Raw genomic sequence first — 14,533 nt, forward strand, 5'->3', positions numbered from 1 at the left:
CATGAGTCTTTTGGAATTGTTTTAGGTCCTTGCATTGCTGAGAAGGGCTAAGTCTATCAAAGTCAGTCATCATACGCTGTGGCTGTAACTGTGTACAATGTTCTCCTGGTTCTGCTCCCCTCACTCAGCATCAACTCATATTAAGTCTTTCCAGGTTTTTCTAAAGTCTGCCTGTTCATCGTTTCTTGTAACACAATAGCATTCCATTACATTCATATACCACAACTTGTTCAGTCATTCCCCAATTGATGGATATCCCCTCAATTTCCAGTTCTTGGCCACCACAAAACGAGCTGCTATGAATATCTTTGTAAATGTGGGTCCTTTCCCCATTTTTACCATCTCTTTGGGATACAGCCCTAGAAGTGATATTGCTGGGTCAAGGGTATGCATATTTTTATAGCCCTTTGGGCATATTTTCAAATTGCTCTCCAGAATGGCTGGATCAGTTCGCAACTCCAACAGTGAATGTGTTCCAACTTTCCCACATCTTCTCCAACATTTATCATTTTTCCTGTTTTGTCATGTTAGCCAATCTGACAGGTATGATGTGGTACCTCAGAGTTTTGACTTACATCTGTCTAATCAATAGTGATTCAGCTGCTCATTATTTCTTATAGCTCAACAGTACTCCATCATAATCATATACCATAACTCGTTCAGCCATTTCCCCAATTGATGGGCATCCGATTCTCTGCCATCACAATAGGAACTACTATGTTTTTTTTGTACAAAAAGTCTTTTTCCCTTTTCTTTGATCCCTTTGAGATACAGACTTAGTAGTGGTATTGCTGGGTTGAAGGGTTATATGAGTTTAATCAGCTTTAGGGCATAGTTGCAAATTGTTCTCCAGAACAGTTTGACTGGTTCACAATTCTACCAACAATGCATTAGTGTTCCAATTTTCCCATATCCCTGAAGAGAATTTTTAACTAGCTTCGAAAATGGAGTCCTGAAAATCTGGAGTTATGGAGACATGAGAGTTTAAACTGCTCTTTTTAAAAATAGCTATGTAGTCTTGAGTAAGTTACCTTTCTGGGTCTGCTTCCTCACATATAAATGAGGTAGTTAGTCTCAAAGGTCTTTACGATCCTTTCAAGCCCTAAATCTGAGCCTATAAACTATGATTTTAGCTGATAAATCTGATGTTCACCAGTGTAATGTCAAACTCAAAATAGAAAGAGAAAAACACAAATTAACTATCTATGTTGTATTGTATTTTTATTTTGTTAAACATTTCCTAATTACATTTTAATCTGCTTCAGGCTGCACTGGGGTGAGTTTTGCTGGTGCATTTTGGGCCAAGAGTTTGATACCTGAAGATCCCGGTTTGAATCCTACCTGGAGACTCTTAACAGCTGAGACCCCAAGCAAATATCTCAGTGTGTTTCCTCCTCTGTCGAACTGGACAATTACTGCAACACTTACCTCAAAGAGCTGCTGTGATGACTAAATAAGATAATGTACTTAAAAGAATTTTGCAAACCTTAAGACTATAGTTAGTGATTACTAGTGTTATTATTCCACATCAGCAATTTAATAATGCCCCTGAACTCTTTTACCAGCTGATACTGGACTTCTCTCTGCTCTCTCTAGAGTCTTCTCTGTAAGCTCTAGTATTATCTTCCTTTACTAATAAGATTCTACCTCCCTATCCCCACCCCTAAGATCCCTTGATCCTGGCAAGTTATTGCTTTTGCAAAAACATTACCAAATAGTTCCCTATCTTTTCTTTAAAATCAAAACTGTCCTAGATGGTTCCTAAATTCATAACAATGACCAGCTACAGCTGGCCACTTCTCTCACATACTGAGGACCATCATTTCTCATTCTCCTACTGACCTAGCTGGGGGAACAAATACTAAATCTGTTGTCTTCATAATTGCTAAGGATGTGGCCCGGTTTCTTCCCCAACTCTGGATCTTTTGGAGACTTCTCAAATAGCAGCAAGAATATCTTCTGTTCCTGAGATGGACGAACGTGCCTGCATATAGGGAAAGGCTGAGATTTGGAAGCTGCGACTCTAGATTTTCAGGGAGTTCATGAGCTGGGATCTTCTTGGAGTCTGAGTGGCCTATGTATCTAGGAAAGGACAGAAAGGTGCCAAAAGGACAGGGGACAGAAATGCTGGAAGCACCAGGAACAACAGTTTGCATAGGGTCTTGGATTCTGAGGGCATGAGAAGCAACCAAAGCCAGGAAGAACAGTATGTGTCCAGAGAAGAATTCAGGCAATGGCTTGACAGAAAAATCAGGCAGCAGCCCAAAGGCTGACTCAGCTTTTACTCTGATGGTGGTAGCAGGAGTAGGGAAAGCAGAGGTTAAAATGGGAAAGGTTGTGGAATTTCTAGTATAAGACAGCTGGTCAAGGCAAGAGTTATGTCCATTATGCAGATAAGAGGCAATGTGTCATACTGGATCAAAAGCATCAGATTCAAGTCCTAGCTCTGACACTTGTACCCAAAGTGTAGTCGTTAATGAATCAATGCCAATTTAGAGGAAAGTCTCTAGAACACGTTGGCTCTTCTGGGTTCAACATTTTAATCAATGAATTGAATGCTGGCCCAGATAGCATGCTTGTCATACTTGAAAATGGCAGAAAGCTGTGAGCATTTAACTGAGATGGGATGACAGTGATTCTAACAGGCTGGGTCAAATTTACTTTTTTCTTTTTTTTTAAAATTATTTTGCTTTCAGTTTTTTACAATCACTTCCATATATCTTAGATTTTTTTCTCATCCCTCCTCCTCCTCCTTCCCTCCTCTCTCCCTGAGATGGTATGCAATCTTATATAGGTTCTACACATACATTCTTATTACATACATTTTCACTTAAGTCACGTTGAATAGAATTAAAATGAATGGGAGAAACCATAAAACAAAACATAACACAAGAGAAAATGGTCTGCTTCATTCTGCTATCCAATTCCATAGCTCTTTCTCTGGATGTGGAAGGCATTTTGCCTCAAGAGTCCATTGGGAACTTTTTAGGTCCTTACAATGCTGTGAAGGGATAAGTCTACCAGAAAAAATTCTTCACACACTGTGATTGTTGCTGTGCACAAAGTTCTCCTGGTTCTGCCCCTTTCACTCAGCATCAGTTCATATAAGTCCTTCCAGGCCTCTCTGAAGTCTTCCTGTTCATCAATTTTTATAGCACAATAGTATTCCATTACATTCACATACCACAACTTGTTCAGCCATTCCCCAATTGATGGGCATCCCTTTGATTTCCAGTTTTTGGCCACCACAAAGAGCTGCTATAAATATTTTTGTACCTGTGGGACCCTTTCCCATTTTTATGATATCTTTGGAATAGTCCTAGAAGTGCTATTGCTAAGTCAAAGGGTATGCATGTTTCTGTACCCCTTGGGGTATAGTTCCAAATTGCTCTCCAGAATGGTTGGATCAGCTCACAGCTCCACCAACAACGAATTAAGTGTTCGAAACTCTCCCATATCTTCTCCAACATTTATGACTTTTCCTGTTTTGTTGTGTTAGTCAATCTGATAGTTGTGATGTAGTACCTCAGAGTTGTTCTGATTTGGATCTCTAATCAATAATGATTTAGAGCATTTTTTCATGACTATAGGTATCTTTAATTTCTTCCTTTGAAAACTGCCTGTTCATATCCTTTGACCATTTATCAATAAGGGAATGACTTGTATTCTTGTAAATTTGATTCAGTTCTCTATATATTTTAGAAATGAAGCCTTTATCACAGACACTAGTTGCAAAACTTCTTTCCCAGTTTTCTGCTTCCCTCCTAATCTTGGTTGCATTGGGTTTTGTTGTGCAAAAACTTTTCAATTTAATGTAATCAAAATTACCCATTTTGTACCCGAAAATGTTCTTTATCTCGTTTCGTCAAAAATTTCTCCATTCTTCGTAGATGTGATAAATACATTATTCCTTGCTCCCCTAATTTGTTTATAGTATCAGTCTTTATACCTACATCACGTATCCATTTGGACTTTTTCTTGTGTATGATATCAGGCATTGGTCTACGCCCAGTTTCTGCCACACTGTTACCCAGTTTTCCCAGCACTTTTTGTCAAACAGTGAGTTCTTATCCCAGAAGCTGGGGTCCTTGGGTTTATCAAACAAGAGATTGCTATATTCATTGACTACTGTCTTGAGTACCTAACTTATTCCACTGGTCTACCCCTCTATTTCTTTTTTTTTTTTAAATTTTATTTATTTTCAGTGTTGTACAATCACTACCATATAAGTTACATTTTTCCCCCACTCTTCCCCCCACTTACTCCCTCCCTCCTTGAGACAGCATGCAATTTTATATAGGTTCTATACATACATTCCTATTAAATACATTTTCACCATAGTCATGTTGCATAGAAGAATTAAAATGAATGGGAGAAATCATATAACAAACCAAAACGTAATACAAAAGAAAATGATTTGTTACATTCTGCAACTGAATTCCACAGTTCTTTCTCTGGCCGTGGAAGGCATTTTGCCTTTAAAGACCATTGGGAATTTTTAATTTCTTGCATTGCAATGAAGTTTTAGGTCTACCAGAAAAAATCTGGCACAGTGTGGCTGTTGCTGTGTACAAAGTTCTCCTGGTTCTGCTCCTTTCATTCAGCATCAGATCATGTAAGTCTTTACAGGTCTCTTGAAGTCTTTCTGTTCATCATTTCTTACAGCACAACAGTACTCCATCACATTCATATAACACAATTTATTCAGCCATTCCCCAAATTGATGGGTATCCCCTTGATTTCCAGTTTTTGGCCACCACAGAGAGCTGCTATAAATATTTTTGTACATGTGGGACCCTTTCCCATTTTTATGATCTCTTGGGGATACAGTCCTAGAAGCAGTATTGCTGGGTCAAAGGGTATGCACATTTTTTGTAGCCCTTTGGGCATAGTTCCAAATTACTCTCCAGAATGGTTGGATCCGCTCACAGCTCTACCAACAATGAATCAGTATTCCAACTGCCACATCTCCAACATTTATCATCTTCTTGTTTCGTCATGTTAGCCAATCTGATAGGTATGATGTAGTATCTCAGAGTTGTTTTGATTTGCACCTTTCTAATCAATAGTGATTTAGAGCACTTTTTCATATGACTATAGATATCTTTAATTTCTTCCTCTGAAAAATGCCTGTTCATGTCCTTTGACCATTTATCAATTGGGGAATGACTTGTATTCTTGTACATTTGACTCAGTTCTTTACGTATTTTAGAAATGAGGCCTTTATCACAGACACTTGTTGCAAAACTTCTTTTCCAGTTTTCTACTTCCCTCCTAATCTTGGTTGCATTGGGTTTTGTTGTGCAAAAACTTTTCAGTTTAATGTAATCAAAATTATCCATTTGCACTTCGTAATGCTTTCTATCTTGTTAAGTCAAAAATTCTTCCCTTCTCCATGAATCTGATAAATACACTATTCCTTGCTCCACTAATTTGTTTATAGTATTAATCTTTATACCTAGATCATGTACCCATTTGGACTTTATTCTTGTGTATGGTGTCAGGGTGTTGGTCTATGCCTTGTTTCTGCCACACCATTATCCAGTTTTCCCAGCAATTTTCGTCAAGCAGTGAGTTCTTATCCCAGAAGCTGGGGTCCTTGGGTTTATCAAATAGTAGATTGGTATATTCATTGACTACTGTGTCTTGAGTACCTAACCTATTCCACTGGTCTACCCCTCTGTTTCTTAGCCAGTACCAAGTAGTTTTGATGACTGCAGCTTTAAATACAATTTGAGATCTGGTGGGGCTAGGCCACTTTCCCTAGCATGTTTTTTCATTACTTCCCTTGATATTATGGACCTTTTGTTCTTCCAGATGAATTTTGATATTATTTTTTCTAGTTCTAGCTGGGTCAAATTTATTAAGAGGAAATTTTAAGACAAATACAAAATCCTACATTTGGATTAAAACAAATCAACTCTACAAGGTAGTTAACAATTAACTCAAAAAAGTCTGGGGATTTTGGTGGATAATAAGCTCAATATGAGCTGACTGTGTGACTCTTCAGCCAGAAAAAGGATGATGTTATTATAGACTATAGTGAAAGCCACAGTATCCAGAATGAAGTTGAAAGAGCTGCTACATGGCTCTGTGGATAGAGCACCGAGCCTGGAATCAGGAAAATTTGAGTTCAAATATGACCTCAGATACTTACAACTAACTGCGTGACCTTGGGCAAATTCTGCCTGTTTGCTTCAGTTTCTTCATCTGTAAAATAGGGATAATAGGATCACCTACTCCCCCCCCCAAGAGCTGTGAGGATTAAATGAAATTTGCAAAACACTTATTGCAATGGCACTTAATAAATGCTTGTTTCCTTCTTCTTTCCTGTATTTGGCCTTGATCAGGGCCTACCTAAAGAATGATCATCAGTTTAGAGGACAGTATTTAGCAAAGTACATTAACAAACTGGAATGCATGGAGAGGGTGGGCATGAGTCTGGTGAGGGGACCAAGTCCATGTGGGATCAGCTGAAGGAACTCAGGACTTTAGGAGGAACATGACAGCTGTATCTGACTATTTCAAGGGTTGCCATAGGGAAGAGGGAGTAGAATTATTGTAAATTTGTAAAGCACTTAGCACAGTTCAGGGCACATAGTAGGCGCTATATAAATACTAGCTATTATTTTTATTATTGTTGGTCTTCACTCTAGAGAGCAGAAGTAGGAGCAATGGAGAAAAGTGGCTGCTCAGGGAAGTAATGGAGTCTTCGTTAGTGGTGAGATATTGTACAAGTTATTCTAATTCAGACATGGCTACAACTAGATGACATACCTATGAGAATACTGTGATTTTCCCCAAGTCTCAGTTTCCTCATCTGTAAAATGGGGATAAAAATCCCTGCCCTGGTTTATCTCCATGTCATGGGGAAAGTGCTCTAGCTACCATAAGGTTTCTGAATGTGAGCTCTTATTCTTTCTGACAGTATCCTTGGAGGCAACTGATCAGAACCTCGGCCCATTGGGTCACAGACCCTCAGCAACTATGTAGTGATCCTTCAAAGGGCAGGAAGCTCTCACATGTTTGTGGGATTGCATTGGGACAGTGATCCAGCCTGTCAGTCCATGTAAAAAAGCGCAAAAGAAATCAGCCATTTATAGTTTGATGCTCCTACTTTTAAGGACATCTAAGTGGCACAGGGGATAGAGTCCCAGAACTATAGTCAGGAAGACTCCTTTTCCTGGATTCAAATCTGGTCTCAGACACTTAACTAGCTGTGTGACCCTGCGTAAGTCACTTAACCCTGTTTACCTCAGCTTCCTCACCTGATGAGCTGGAGAAGAAAATGGCAAATCACTCCAATATCTTTGTCAAGAAAACCCCAAATGGGGTCAAGAAGAGTCGGACATGACTGACAAACAACTAACAACAAAGCCCCCATCTTCAGACTTGTAACTAACCCTTTTTTCTTTTTGAGGAGGGGTATTTGGAGGCAGTAGTGTGTAGTCACAACCATTCCCCTTCCTCTTGTTGCTCCCTCCTTTCCTCCTGATCAGTCTGGGATCAGCAACCTGTTTAAGCATGACTTTTGGATCACGCTTGGTCAAAATGTGGTGTGGCTTTCTAGGGGAGCCAGAAAAATGGCCTACTCAGTGGAAGAAATTTCTTAGGCTGTATGAAGTTACCCTATTCTGGGGGGCCCCCTTTACTAACTGCCAATTGTGCCATTTATTATCAGATTACTAGTCTTTTCCACTCAGCCTTAACTGCCACCCGTTAGGGTCTTAGGGGACCAGAGCCAGGTTTGTTGTAGGGTTAAGGCAAGAAGCTGGGAGCAATGGCAAAAAACATCAGGCTTATTTGCAAACCAATGAACAAACAAATCAGTTTGGTTTTTCTTTGGGGGAGGGGGGGACTGCTCTGAGAAACAGTCTATCTTCCTTGAATGTTCTATTTCATCAATGACTGAATGTCACAGTTTGAAAGGACCTTAGTAATACAGCCCAATTCGTTTATATTTTTTTCAGATGAGGCACTGCATGAGGAGAGGGAAGGTCTCAATACTCTCCTCCACAAAGCTCTGTGTCAAACATTTGTTCGAAAATTTTATCTAGGATCAAATATAAACTCCACCCCTTGGCATTTAAAGGAGTTCACAAACTGGCTCTACCCTAGTTCCAGGCTTATTACTGCTTACTGCCCTTCATATACTCTTGATCCAGTCAAACTGGCCCTTTTGTCTTTTCCCACAGATGACACTCTATGGCTCCTCTCTAGATGTCTGCATAATCTTCTATTTCTGGGAGGGGCTCCTCCCTCACCTCTGACTTTTAAGATGCCCTAGCTTCTTTCAAAGTTCAATTCCTGGAACTCCTTCTACAGAAAATCTTTCCTGAGCCTCCAGCTGCTGGTAACTACCCCCTCCAAATTACCTTGTATTTACTTATCTGTCCACATGTTGTCTCCCCTAATACAATGTAAGCTTGAGGGTTAGAACTGTTTTGAATGTGTGTCCCTACTGCCTAACAAATCTCAAGAGATTAACATAATTGTTTACTAAATTGACTAGGAAGAGAATATGCTGATGTTGCCTATTAAGTCTCCAAACCCTGGTCTCTGCTCTTTAGGTGCTGACATTTTCAGAAAGGCAGCATCATAGACCAAAGAACTAGTCTAATCCTATCATTTGACATAGGAGGAGACTGAGGCCCAGAAAAGGAAAGTCACTTGCCCAAGGTCAGATGGAACCTGAGACCATCAGGAACAGAAACCAGACTGCTCATTCCCCGCCCAGAACTCTGTTCACAGTACTGTACTACTGGGAAGAGCCTGGCATATTGGAAACTAAAGCTTAGGACACAGCTTTGAGGAAGAGCATGAGGCCAAGTGTTGGGCTAGGTTTAGAATCAGACAATATGAATCTGAATCCTGGTTCTGCCATGCCTAGGCTACCCTGGGCAAGCTCTACATCTCTCCAGGCCTCAATTCTGACCGCTGTGCAAAGAGATCTTCCCCAGCTTTAAATCTAAGGTACCTTTCCCTTGCCCACCACTGCAAGATTTTAGACATCAATGCCTAAAACACTTCCCCTTTGCTTTTGTTTTTTTTCAGTTGAGGACTGGAGGCATTCTAAATGAAGTTGATGACATGGAGGGAAATTTCTGGGTCATCATCCAAATTATCCCTTAGAATCTTCATCTAAGACAATCCTGGGAGTATGTGTGTGTATGTATGTACATATGCAATGATACCTAAGATCACAGACTATTGGACTAGAAAGGACCTTATACAAGTAATCTACTCAAAATGAGGAAAAAGAAGAGCAAACAGCTATTTAGCAGTAAAGACAGCCTGTATTCCCACAACAGAAGGACTGAACCTAAGAATGGGGCGGTCTGCTTTGGCTAAGAATGGGGCGGTCTGCTTTGGCTAAGAATAATTGGAATAATTGGAGCAGACTGAACAAACACCTCTCACAGTGGGTGGCAGGTTGGACTAGGTGACCTCCAATGTCCCTTACAGCTCCAAGAGTTCAGAATTCTTCTTGACACACTCAAGGAAAAACACTACTCACCTCAGGTATGTGGGTAGGCAACTTGCAAGGCAATGTGAACAGCAACAAGCTGCTATTCTCACAATCTGCAGAATGAACTGGTCAAAATCAGCTTTGCTCTCTCCAAATCACTGGGCCCATCACCATGGCAACCCCAAGCTAGACGTACTGCTGGTGCCACACTCTGGATGCACATGACGGTCTTGTCTGGCATCAGCCACAAGCCGCCATGTTTCAGGTAAAGCACCAAACCTCGTCCCGGAGGAGGCCAGGCAGTTAAGCGTTTGTTCTAATCCTCCCCCACAACTTCAAAACTGGCATTCCTGACTTCTGAATTATAGCAAAAGAGCTGCATGGGGTGGGCTAGGGGTAGAAGAGGTGCACACATTCAGCTTCTCTTCCTCTGACAAATAATGGAATGTTACCGTGAACTCAGGTACCCCTTAGCAAAGGAGGGACACAATCTGAAACCAGAGGCATTGTACAAGTGGAAAGCCAGATTTAGGGGCAGTTGAGAATTGCCAGACACAAAGTGGTTCATGAGCAGCAAACCCCCAAAACTGCCCATTTTCCCTGAATATTTTCTCCCTCATCCTGCAGTGAGATATCTGCATAATTAGACTGGAACCCCAAGTGGACTTTAAGCAGAACTGAAGAGGAGAAAGTGCAGCGGAGAAAGTGATCCTGGCACTTCTGAAAGGGGTCAGAAAGACAGATCTGAACAGGGTGCTTGAAAATCATCCTTCTCCTCAATCAGCTTCTGATGGGCTTCAGATGAAGGTGTAATGTACACAGATTCTAGTTTTTACTAGGGCATTGAGAAACCAAGCTCTGAAATGCCCTGGCCAGCAATGCCCTTTCTTGTGGTCCATCACTGCAGTGTCTTCAAAGGTCAAAGGCCATCAGAGGAGGGAGACTGGGTTCAGATGCCATGTTGTTAACATTATACTTTCCATCCCCAGCAAGAGCTATGTGCCTATCATGTACCAGGCTGTAACAGATGTGTAAACACAGCATGCCAAAAGGGGAGTTCTTGTAGTCCTACTATTCTTAGTGCCTTTTTGTTCTACTTCAAGTCAGATCTCAGTTCAACAGGTAGCCTATGGGGCCCTAGGGTCTCTTCTGACCATCTGTTAGAAACAATTTCCCTATCCTTCTTCCAAAACATGTGCAAAAAAAACCCAACCCCCTAACCTCCCCACATCCAGTAAGTAGCTCTTGCTCAGGCACCCCTACCTTGAGCTGAATGGTAATCACTGATAACACATTCAATAACTTTTAAGAAGTAATAAAGGCTACAAACTAGCTTTGTGTGTCTCCCCCACTCCCCCTTAAATCATGACAAGCTCCTAGGTCCCCTGTAATCTTCCCCAAATGTGGTCATTTATGCCTCTCAGCCAGCTTATTTCTTAATACAGTATCCATTCGTGACCATGCTACAGAGAATGTGGGATGACAGTAGTACCATCCACCACTTCAGGATGCTTATCTTAGTTTCTACTTTTAAGCTACCAAGTTCTATCAGAAAAGGAGTTCAATGATCAATTAACATTTATTGAGAGCTTATGAGGAAGGTCTTGTGCTAGGGTGAAGAATGAGGATTCTCTTCCACCCAACCTGTACTCAAAACTCTTCTACACTGATGACTCAAGAAATCAAATTAGGCCACCTTTCTTACCACCCAATACTGAGTTGTAACACTTAACTCTGCAGCTGAGAGGAACCCTCAAAGGACCACAGGTACTTAGCTTACCTGGGAGCCCTCAAAGTAAAATACTGCTACCAAATTAGGAAAGGGAGGCAGAGTTATAGTCTGACAAGAAATGGATTTTAGGAGAATAGATTAAGACATAAGAAACCTCAGAAGCCATCTAATCCCACTCCCTCACTTTATAGATGAGCAAACTAATCCTCAAAGAGGTTAAATAACTTACTTGCCCAGGGTTATGCATGCAGTAAATAGCAGAGCTGGAATTTGAATCCAGTCCTTTAACGCCAAATCCAGTATTCTTTCTACTGAAATATGCTGCCTTGAGAAAAAAGTTGAACAAAAAACAGTACCTGAATTTTAGCCAGATCTGCTAAGAGACTGGCAAAAATGTTGGTTAACACCTGATAACGTATCATTTATCTGAGGGGGTGAAGATCCACAGTGAGACCTCATGAGAATATATAAAGGATGTTCCTTAGCTCTTACAGGGCAGGAATGATTTCTGACACAACTCTGAAGAGCAGAGTGGAGATGGGCATCATTAGTGTCTAGATCATATATCTTATAGATGAACTTTGTTTGTATAACAAGTCCAAAAGACAATTTAAACGCTAATGACTAGGCAGCACGTCTCTAAAGGCTCCTTCGGCCTTACCTACATGGAGTCTTCTTTGAAGGACATTAGGTAAAACAAAGCCCAGGAACAAGAAACAGTCTAACACCTCTAGCTCTTGATAGAATAATAGCTCTGGAGTCAACAAGAATGGAATTCAAATTCTGCCTCAAATGCTTATTACTGTGTGACCCTCTGCAACTCACTCCTCTGGGTTCCAATTTCCTATCTATAAAATATGGGAAATGAACTCAATGGCCTCTAAATCCATGATCCTATGATCCTAAAAGGAAGGGCCAATGCCCATTAGCTCTGCCTAATTCTTCCTTTCCCTTAAAGAGGTGATATATACCAATCCCCTAAATCCTGTGCTGATTCCTACCAAGGCAAATCAATGTGTTTACTTGACCCCAAGTTTTGTATCTGCCTAAGGACATTGAGGCATAGACCTAAAAGGGAAGTATTAATTTGGTTGACGTCCCTAAGACACTGAGGAGTTATAGCCTCACAAACAAATCTCTTCTCACCATGGACCTCCTCCCAGGATTCCTGGGTCAGGCAAGTGTTGAAGTAAGCAACCTAAGAGTCCAAGGTGAATGGATGGGAGAAGGCCTGTTGGGGCAAAGGACACCAATACCAGTCTCAACCTTCCAAAGGTTATTACCACCCAGGAGAACGACAAGGGCGGTGCATGAAAAGGAAACATCCTACATATCAATTTTATGGAAATTTTTTAATGAGAGGATTCTCAGATACAGTGGTTACCTATTTCCCACAATTCCTTACTATAGGATTCTCATGCTGGGAACACAATCTTTTTCCTTACATTTAAAAACAGGATGATCAAATTTCATAGTCCTCGCATTACAAGATTCACATCTTTGTTAAGTCAAGAATTGTGGTACAAAAGAAACATTTCATTAGCCTTAAATCACTACAATTTGCTAGAAACATCAATTACTTTAGAATACTTTAACTATAAAATATATTGTATTTCCATATATATTAACCATATACATGTTTAACTATTACTAGATTTAGTTCAGTCATTACAAAATAAGACATTCTGGGAGCAGGCTACAAATATACAATCCAGCTGAATTACCCATGTCATATTCTTTGCATTATAAATAAATCGCAAATATCAAACTGAGGAACTAGTGAACAATACAAAATATATTAAGCAAGCAAACAAGGCACTCGTACCTCAAATGGAGTCGGAAGTGAATGAAAATCCTAAGTCTTAAAAATTAACCTCGAACTGAACCAAGTTCTGGATGATGACATGCTAGAAGGCATCTAGCCTCGCAGTTTTAGATGGGAAATATCCTACCATTATGTTTTTGAAAATAAAACTATTATTCCATAGTCTGTTTATTTTAATTTGGGCCAGAAGCAGTCTTTCCCTATATGGAGTATGCATGAAGCCCATGCATCTTTCTTCCAATTAGTTTTCTTCCAATGAATAGGTTCTCCTTAGAGGAAGTCAGCAATATTATGTGAGCTAGACACTGGTCTGGTATTCCCTGGAGCCAGCCTGACAATGTTTCAGATGAATGACTCCCTTGCCTGTGGGCACCAGACAGCTCAACTCCATGTCTAATCATTATGGTGATCAGAGGGTTTAGAGAACTAGATTCAGTTTCTAGCTCGTTTAAATATGAGAGCCCTGATCTAAGAAAGGTCTATTTCCATAAGGAGCAATGGATTTAACATAATTCTTAAAATGGTTGCTCTAACTTGGAATCAGTTACTCTCCATCCTCATAGCTCTGATAAAAGCTCTGGTCAATTCCACCATCTGATGCTCTTAAAAAACCTAAAATACTAAGATCCCTACATTTCCAATATCAGGGAGGAATGTTTTTTGTTTTTTTTTTTTTTTTAATGAACACTGGGTGCTCCTCACCACCTCTTAATTCCTATCTACTTCCAACACAAATTTTGCCCAAATTGGCAGAATCTGATAGCCAAAGCTGAAGTGAGACTTGACTCCAAGCTGCTGAGATGCCTTCAAGTTATGCTTCTTTTAAGGCCCACCTCAAACACCAGTCCTTAATTCAATCACTATGCATCAGTGCATGAAACAGCTGTGAGAGTCATCCTTCAGGAGTGACAAAGGCTCAGCAAACTAGCTGTTGAAAATCTGGAGCAGACACTGCTTGGCAGTTCCCCTCCCATCCACCCCGCAAAGTCATACTCTCCCAGTTGGGGTTGAGGCAGGTGGAGAGGGCAAAAAAAAGGGCTTCTTTCCCCACAAGTCTCCTGTTCCAATAAATTAAAGGTAATTTTAAAAATTAGAATGACCTTATTTAATAGAAAACAATTTCAGGAAGCTTAAGAGCCAAATGAAAAGGCCCTTTTGATGCTTATTGACTATGATTCACTACATTCTCAGTGTCCAACTGGAGTTACAGGGCATGTGCCAGAAACAATATTCAGGTGCCCAATTGGAGTCTCATGCAACAGAAACCACTAAGCGTGTACCAGTGTTATTCCCTAGATACATAGAAAGCTTAACTGCCTGCTAGAAAAGCATTTGTCTGTGCCCCACAGCAGCATGTGTTGGACACACGTGCAGACCTTCACTTGTGGACTGAACCACTGGAGGCAAAGCGTGCAGCTGGAGTGAATGCCTGTGACCTACGTGGTTTAAAAGCCTACTCTAGGGGAATCTCTGGAAAGACTGCCTACAAGAGCACGCAATAAGGAAC

This window comes from Notamacropus eugenii, chromosome 1 (assembly GCF_028372415.1).
Source record: "Notamacropus eugenii isolate mMacEug1 chromosome 1, mMacEug1.pri_v2, whole genome shotgun sequence".
NCBI classification, from domain to species: domain Eukaryota; kingdom Metazoa; phylum Chordata; class Mammalia; order Diprotodontia; family Macropodidae; genus Notamacropus; species Notamacropus eugenii.